This window comes from Sesamum indicum, linkage group LG6, assembly GCF_026168435.1.
Source record: "Sesamum indicum cultivar Baizhima isolate 11 linkage group LG6, ASM2616843v1, whole genome shotgun sequence".
NCBI classification, from domain to species: domain Eukaryota; kingdom Viridiplantae; phylum Streptophyta; class Magnoliopsida; order Lamiales; family Pedaliaceae; genus Sesamum; species Sesamum indicum.
Window position 1 is genome coordinate 11,356,641 of NC_142662.1, and position 8,799 is coordinate 11,365,439.

The 8,799-nt window shown below is 30.5% G+C and overlaps 1 long non-coding RNA gene across 1 annotated transcript; it reads left to right on the top strand.

The window, feature by feature from the left end:
• Positions 1-6,663: 6,663 nt before the first annotated feature.
• On the top strand, positions 6,664-8,758 carry LOC148787761 (uncharacterized). The gene is made up of 5 exons (XR_016066203.1): positions 6,664-6,774; positions 6,884-7,103; positions 7,222-7,282; positions 7,633-7,700; positions 8,620-8,758. It is a non-coding gene; the product is annotated as an uncharacterized LOC148787761 (long non-coding RNA).
• Positions 8,759-8,799: the final 41 nt, after the last annotated feature.

Consider the following 8,799-nt stretch of genomic DNA (forward strand, 5'->3'; position numbering starts at 1 on the left):
GTTCCTATGATTTTTTCTAATATTTTAGGAATCCAAACTTGAGAATGTTCAGACATACATATAGGTTTGTGCTTTGTCCATTACCTGTTGCATTTTCCAAAATCTTCATGCATTATATTGCAGTTCCTACATAGGATTCTTGGTATGGTCTAGTCTCCTCTATTTCTAATATTTGATCTGCTAACTTCTATTTCATATTACTTTGAAAATCTAGTTGGTTGCTAAAACGTTGTTTGTTATCTATTCAATTGGGCTGATAATGTTGATTCACAATATGATAGAAACTATGAGTTGGGGTATAAATGATTCGAGCTTTGCTCAGAGTTCGAGTGTAAACCAATTGAGCTCGAGGCTGAGCTCGTCAAAATTTTTGAGCTCTAGCTCAAGTACATTACAACAATTCTAGCTCTAGTAGATAATAGAAAACCAATATTGTTGAAATGTAAGCTTTAGTGATATTAGGGGCCTATATTTTTGCGTTGGCATCATATCAACAACTTGAATTTAGCATCAATCTGATGCCTGTGCATCTAAACCATTTTCGGGTAGGAGAGGCACAAACAGAAGAAGTCGCAAATATGCAAAAGTGTGTTAGCTACAAAGAAGATCGTCTAGTCGATGAGCCAGAAACATCAACTGCACTAACATTTGCAAATTCAAGATCAACAAACAAGACTATATAAAGGCAGCTTTGTTTGCTAACAAGCTTGTAGCTTCAAGATTTTCACAACATATCATGACATCGATCCTTTCGAAATCCAAATACACCAAAAAAGTACTAGCCTTATAACATCTTTATTCTCTAACTAACTAATGACAAAGTTTGAAAGCCTTCTTATATCGACACACACTAATCCTCCCCAAAACAACCCTTATCAGTTCTGTACAGTGCCCTAGCCAGCATTTCACAAAGCTTCCATTGCACAAACCCAATATTAGCTAATCCAAAACTTTGCTCCTTTGCAATATGTGCGACTGTTGAGCGGATTTGTAAGCTTTCATAATTGTGGCAACTATCCTCCTTCGCCGCCTAGACCAATCCAGGTGCTCCTCCTTCTTACATTGAAAACCTGTTGGGGCTGTTATAACACCAACTAGTGCAAATGACCACATAGCCATCAGGCATCGTCTTTCAGCAACAACGAGTGTTGTTTTCTCATCAACTACCACCTCCACCACCTAGCTGTCCTTTAAGGTCAAATTCGATGCTCAGAATGCAGTATAGGTCTTATCCTTATTGTCTATGGTGGACATGGCAGATGTGAACTGATTAGAACGAACAATACGAAGGCCTTGTGATTTGTTAGGAACATCATGTTGGGTGTGTGTAGCTATTTTGTTTATCCATTTCTAGGTTGGTAGAAAGTTTCTATTTGTTTATTGTTATTGGGAAAATAGCATTTTTCGTCCCATATGTTAGGGCCTTCACGCTCTCGCTTTATTGGTTACGTGATTATCACATTTGGCCCCTTAACTTTAAAAGTATAACACTTTTGATCCCATAACATATTTTCCTTACATATTTAACATAAAAATGCCACGTGACCGTTAAGTTTTCAGACTGACCACTTAATGATCACGTGCCTTTTTTCATTAAATATTTAATTAGAAAGCGTAATGGGACAAAAAGTGTCACTTTTTGAAAGTTACGAGCTGAAAGTGAAAATTTCCTAAATAATAGACCAAAAGTGTAAAGTATCTAAGTTACATAACGAAAAGTACTATTTCTTCATTGTTATCTCTAATAAAATCTTATTTGTGCTAAATGATATAACTGTATGATGATTGTTGGGAGTAGGTGACTAATTATTCATTATGATACAATTGTGGGTAGAGGACTTAAATTGATATAAAAATGACTATAATCATTATTATTAAGAAATTAATCATAAGAGCACATAAGTTTATTGTTTTTAGATACTTTTGATTATACTGATTATAAGGTGTACGATGCGTTGCGTGGATAATTAATATTTATCTTATTCTTTAATTCATTTTTGTAAAAGATAATTATAAATTCAAAAAAAAATTATAATTCTGAATTGTTAAAAAAATATAATTTATACTTATTATTTATTAAGTACTAATATAATAATTATTATATGCTAAGCACTAATATAATAATTATTATATGGCTTATAGTAGCATACTATTGTAAGATTCTTTTTCTTTTTTAGGAAATGTCCTTAATGAATATAGTTGTGTTACTTTATTTGTGAATTTTGTTGATTCTATTTTTCAATTTCTTTCTCTTGATTGTTTAATTCATATTGATGTTGATACAATTATTGAGAAATATAGTTCTAATCTTGATTTCTGTTACGAAAAATTTTATGAAAAATAATTGTTTTTAATTGTGTTAATTGTAGTAAATATATATATATATATATTTATGCATTTTGCTATCGAACTTATTGTCTTTTTATTTGCCACTTATATATTGGGTGTTTGTTTCTCTTTTAGTAACTATAATGATGTTGCATTTACTAATTTGAAGTACTCATTTATAACTTAGTAAACCAAGCCCTAGATTTTACGGACCACCATACTACGTATCGTAATAGATGGTTCACATGTAGTTGACTCATTCAACCATGAATGTGGTGAGATGTCTACCACCAAGATCTAGGGTAGAAAACCAGTAAGAAAAATATAATAGTAAATTTTTGAAATGCTATAGTTCTTAATATTATGATAAAATGAACTAATTGAAAAGAATTCGAGATGAATACCTCAAAGTTGTCTCAAGATTTAAGAGAGATTCAAAAGACAATTCAAAACTATTGAGGTTTTATCATAAAATATATGTAACAATTTTTTTATAACAATTCAAAGTTTGTAACATACTCGTAATTTTATAATTATATTCTAAAAAATAAGATAAATATTACAATCATGCACGTACACCATACTAGTTCCAAGGAAAAAAAATATATACATACAAAATGCTGACCTTAGAAGTGATCTTAAAAATTAGAATTACATCACTCAATTAACATTTTTAGTCATATATATATAGAATGAGGTTTATATTATCTATTTTTAGGAAAAAATCCAGAGACCCCCCCTATAATAATAGGAATGTTAACAAAAATCCCTATGAAAATTAAAGTATCAAATACTCCCCTTATGATATAAAATAAAGTTCAACCCCCCCCCCTCCGGTACAAAAATTGGGTCATATGCGCTTTGACTGCGATTTTCCTATGAAAGTACCTTTTTTTTTTTTACCCTTCTCTCACTTGTAATATATAATATTATATATATGAATTTAATAATTAAATATTATTCATATAATAATTATTTAATTAAAATATTATACATTTTTAATAATAATAAAATATTCTTTTATATAATAATTAAAAAAAAAGCAGCAGTCATCGCCCAATGCAACGAGGGCGACGCCGGTCGGCCAGATCTGGGAGGCCGATGACGCCCAAATGGACGGTGGGGGGAGGGAAGGGGAGGGGGGAGCAAACGTCACCGGGAGGAAGGGGGAGGGAGGGGGGGGGTTTGGAGGCGAGAGGGGTAGGGGGGAAGAAGATGTTGGGGGGAGGGTTATAATTGTTATTTTGAATTTTTTTTATAAATTATAATTATATATATTATAAACATATTTTAATAATTATAAATTATATATATTATGAATTAAAATAATTATATATTAATAAGCCTAGTTTGACCGATTGACTAGAAGGGGTATTTTAGTCATTGTTTCTATAAAATTAGACTCAAATTGACCAGGGAGCGGTGTGCTTATTTATTCTTAACATAGGAGTGATTTTCTACATTATTTTTTCATAGGGAGATTTTTGATATTTTGTTATATCACAGGTCAAATGGATTTAACCCTATATTTTTATTTTTATAAGTGTAAAATTAAAATTTTATCAATATTTTTGGACAATTCCTAATGGATTAAGTGTGAAAGTTTGAATGGTGTGTGTAATTTTATAACTTTTTGGAAGAAAGTGTAATTTTTCATTTTTAAGTTAATGTTGCTTATTATTATGTAGTTAATTACTATGTAATTTATTAGACATAGTTTTGCATATTTTCAAATTAGAAGGGAGGCTTTAGCTGAGTTCTTAAATCACATGGGGGTTTTATGCAATTTGGCCCAAATAATTACACTGTCTTTCCCTGAGATCTGGTATAATTATACGTAGATCTCTTGTGGTTTGAAAATTTACATTTAGTACTCATGAGGTTTGCTTCCATCTAATAAATTTACCCATCCGTCACTTAAAATTCATAAAAATTGCTGATATTTTTTTAAAAAAAGGATGACAGTTCATATTTACGCCCAATTGACTTATTATTGACTTATTTCAAGTAAAATAATACTTTCTGACTAAAGTAGAAAATATACTTCCTTACATGCTTTAACATATGAAAATGTAGGGTAGTTTGGCTATAAAAAAATTTGTTTGACCTGCAATAAGTCAATAATAAGTGAAATGAGGGTAATAATGGATTTTCATTCAATTTTTTATTCATTTAGCAAATTCTGTGAACTTTGAGTAACATAAACAAACTTTAGGAATACTAGATTTAATTTTTTCAAATTACATAAAATTTACGTGTAGTTATACCAAACTTTAAGAATCGGAGGTGTAACTATCCCATAAAATATATGTTATCACACATAACTTTGTTTCAAACATTAAGAATGACCGATGTAATTATCCCCATAAAATATATGTTATCACACTTAATTTTGTGTATACATATATAACTAAAGATTTAGGCGTTACGCAAGTGTCGAGATAGTCACCCCAATAGTTTATAGTGGTTTGCATGCAATATTGTGAGGACTATGATCTGAGGGTGTTTGCTTGTGGAGTAATGCATTCGTTATGTTGAAAATTTAATATGGTGTTTGGATTCATTTTTAAAGTGTTTTATTGTATTTTGTGGAGATAAAAAGAAAAAATAGAAATAAATAAATATATGTTGAAAATAGTGTGTATGTGTTATCAGCTTATTATTGAAAATAAATTTAAAAAAATATTTTATTTTATAAATTTTATTTTTAAATTAAATTTTTTCAAAGTTAAAAATTATAAGCAATTTTGTATCATACAATAATAAATATTAAACTGTTTTTTGAAAATACTCAAATTTTATAATTTTAATAAATTGTATTACAATTAATTTTTCTTCTCTCTCACATTCTCTATATTTATTTTTCTTACAAACTTTCATATTTTTGATAAACCAACAATCATAATTTTTTTTTCTTTTTTATCTGAACCCACATTTCTTTTTTCTCACATACTTCTTTCTTTATGAGGCAAACGATATAAATTAGACCCACAAAGCAAAATTCAGTCCCACAATGGTTAGAATAGTTAGAACATTGATGATGGGCTTTCATAGTAACCCCCAACCCCTACCCTACGTTTAGGGTTTGGAAAATACATTATTTCATAAAAAAAACAGAAAAAAAATTGAGAAAAATATATTTCATATTATTTTGTAAAAAACTTATTTAATTACCTCTTTTCTCTTTATTTGCCACTAGCAGTAAAAGGCAGAGTAGAGTAGTGTTCGTTTAGTCTTTTCACAATAATAAGAAGGGAAAAGATCCTTTAAAATCATTCATTCATTTATTCCCAATTTTCAAAAACCCTAAACCGCTATGTCTCATTCTCCTCTCTGCTCTCTCTCTCTCAACTCACTGCTGCCATAATGGCATCGGCGACGTCTTTGGATGAAGAAACCGCGAAGAAAGTCATTCATCAGATGATTTGCAAGACATGTTTTTCTTTTTTTAAATGATGAAGAATATTCATTGTGTTTGGATTTGTGCTTTAGTTGTTTTGTTTTGTGTTTTGAAAATAGAGAGAGAAAAATAGAGATAAGTAAGTGTATGTTGAAAATAGATGATATGCTTGGATTTATGTTTTGGGGTAATTTAAAATATTTTAAAAAAGTGGTGTAGGTTTGATGTTGGGATTTGGGAGACAAAAATCAATGTTCATTGTCAAATCATATATTTTTATATATAAATAGTTTATTTTAATGTTGTTTTTTCGGAGACAAAAATTATTATTTATTGTCAAATCATGTCTGTTTTATATTATATATATAGTAAAGTTTTTTTCTAGAGGAATTATCAACATCATCTAAAAACTTATTTTGAACATTTATGTATACGTACTATAAAATATGCAACTCTGTTGATATAATTAATCTATAATATTTTATTATTTTATGAGTGATGATATGCTATATTTTAAATATTTGTGCATGTAAGTTAATATAAAAATTATAAGTTTATAACATACTTTTTTATAAAATTAAATTGAGCTTGTAAATAATTTTCTTTGTAAAACATATTTTCATATTGAACTTGTAAATTTTTTTATGTATTATATAGTTTATATAAAGCTATACATTTTGAACATTATTGTTTAAGTAAAAATTTGAGTAAGAATTTTAAAATTACTAAAAGTAGTTTTGAGAGAGATTTTTTAATTAAATATACTTAGAAAGTGAAACGAAAAATATAAAAATAAGTTGAAAGGGTATTTTTGTTCTGTCAACACTAAATTATTTTTTTAGGGGGACTTTTGTTATAATAAACATAATTTAGGGGTCAAAATGTATAATAAAAATTTTATAATTTTGTAAAAGGTTTATTAGCTGTAAGATAGTCGCATGGTAAAACATACTTCAACTCTCTCCTCTTTCTCTCTCTCTAGGGTTTTGTTTTTCATCGATTGCACGAAAAATTCCCCAATTGGTCGTATCTATTCGATCGAAATGGTAAGCAAATGTCCGTTCCTGATTTCCAATTAGCTTATACGCTATTGTTGGCTTACCCATTTTGTATCTCGTGCTGTTATTTATCGAATGTTTTGGTTTAATTTTGTAGGAAAATGGAGGCGAAAATTGAGATGTTGCTGAATGTGGAGAAGCAGATGAGGCAAGTGGGTGATGTTGCAGGTACGAGGAAGGCCGTCACACCTCTTGCAATTCTTCTTCTCACACCTCAAACGATACCCCTCATTTTCTCCCGCCAAGAAAGCCAAAGCCGGCGAAGGAGAGGAGCCGCAGTTCTGTGGGTACAAATCCAAGAAAGGAAAACCCCGCTGGTAAAAACCCTTAAACCACCGTTTTCTCCCCTTCATCAAACCCCACCCACACTCACATGGTGAAACCCTCTCACCTTCATTTCTTTCTTCTTGTGTTCATTTCTCACCCAAAAAACAGAGTAAAGAAAACCAAGAAAAACAGGGGGAGAGACAGAGCGAGAAGGAGGCCTCAAATTATGGTATTGCGAAATGTTACTGCTGTTTGAACAATCCTTCTTGGTCCAATATTTTCTCATTGTTCACATATTGATAGATAAAGAAGGAATACTGGAATACTCTCTGTTGATGTCCTAAGTTTGCTCTTACTTTCTTGCTTGCAAATACTTTCTCCCTCCATCTTACATGTCATCTTTATCTTGCTTTCTAGTGCTTCTTTCATTTAATTTTTGCTTTGACAATCCTAATGTGTTTAACTTGCTCTATTATAATATCATATGGTCAGTAATTTTCTTCTACTTAAAATTAGAAAAATGTTGCTAAGGATTGTTGGAACAGTTTACATCTGAATTTGATGAATGTCTTCTTCTAGGTTTGGGATTACACTGGTTTTGGATATACAAGGTACAATGCCAGAGACATTAACAAAGAAATACTAGGGTAAGCACAATTCTGCAGCTGTCTCCTTCCTTGATGAAACCTGTAATGTTCACAGATAATCTTGTTTGTGGTTTTCATTTAGGTGCATTGTGGAGAATAAAGTGCTTCATAGATCTTTATTATCATGCTTACAGGTACTTAAATGTTGGAAAATGTTTGTTTTTTACATATATAAGAAAGCTAATAATTACAATGTCATGCATGGTTATGCCTCTATTGGTAACAGCAAGGAATAATATTTGAGAGAATGAAGAGAAGAAATGAAAAGGCAAAAAAGAAAAACAAAAATGAAGAATGCAGTGCTTATATTTCTGGTAAATAATTTAAATAAGGTAGCTTAATTGCCACACATCAGAACTAGAGCTGCATGTTAGTTGAAGATTGCTTTTTCCTTGAGTAACTAATTATAGTTATCAATTACAGCTGAAACCATGTTTTTGATGATTATTTGTGTTGGTTAACAGTTAAGTGGATCAAGGTGCTTTTTTATGATAGTCTGTAAGAAACGAATGATCCTCTGACGGTCTATATATTTAACTTTGTGAACGTCAAAACTAGAAATCTATGTTCATTAATTAACAACAGCCATCCAAAATATGATTCTTCTTAAGTATTGGCTCACAGAACTTTATTCCTCTCTTCCTGGTTGTTCAACTAACAAGTAAAATCTCTCTGCTTCTGATAATCAACACTAAACTTATCAAATTGAAAGAACTAGAGATTCCATGACAGTTATGGTAATCCTCTATAACATCCTTTTTGCTTGAAAATGTTTCATTAATTTCAGTTTTTATTTTTAATAGAAGTGAGGTCTTGAAATGCTGAAGTTACTTCTTTTAGCCTGTGGATATGACATCAGCAGTTGCTCTTGCTCCTTCATTTTTCTTGGGTGTACTTAAATAGCGTCCTGGCTTTGCAGATTTGGGAAGACATTTTGGGGTTTGAAAATGCAGAGTTTTATATCAAAAGATGGCCGGATCTGGATGGCCTTCGTTTTGAAGATGTACTCGTTTCTTTCCCTGATGCAATTCCTTGTGGAGTAAAGGTTTTTGCAGATGGTGGAAAGATCAAAGTAAATCCAGATGATAATTATATTTTA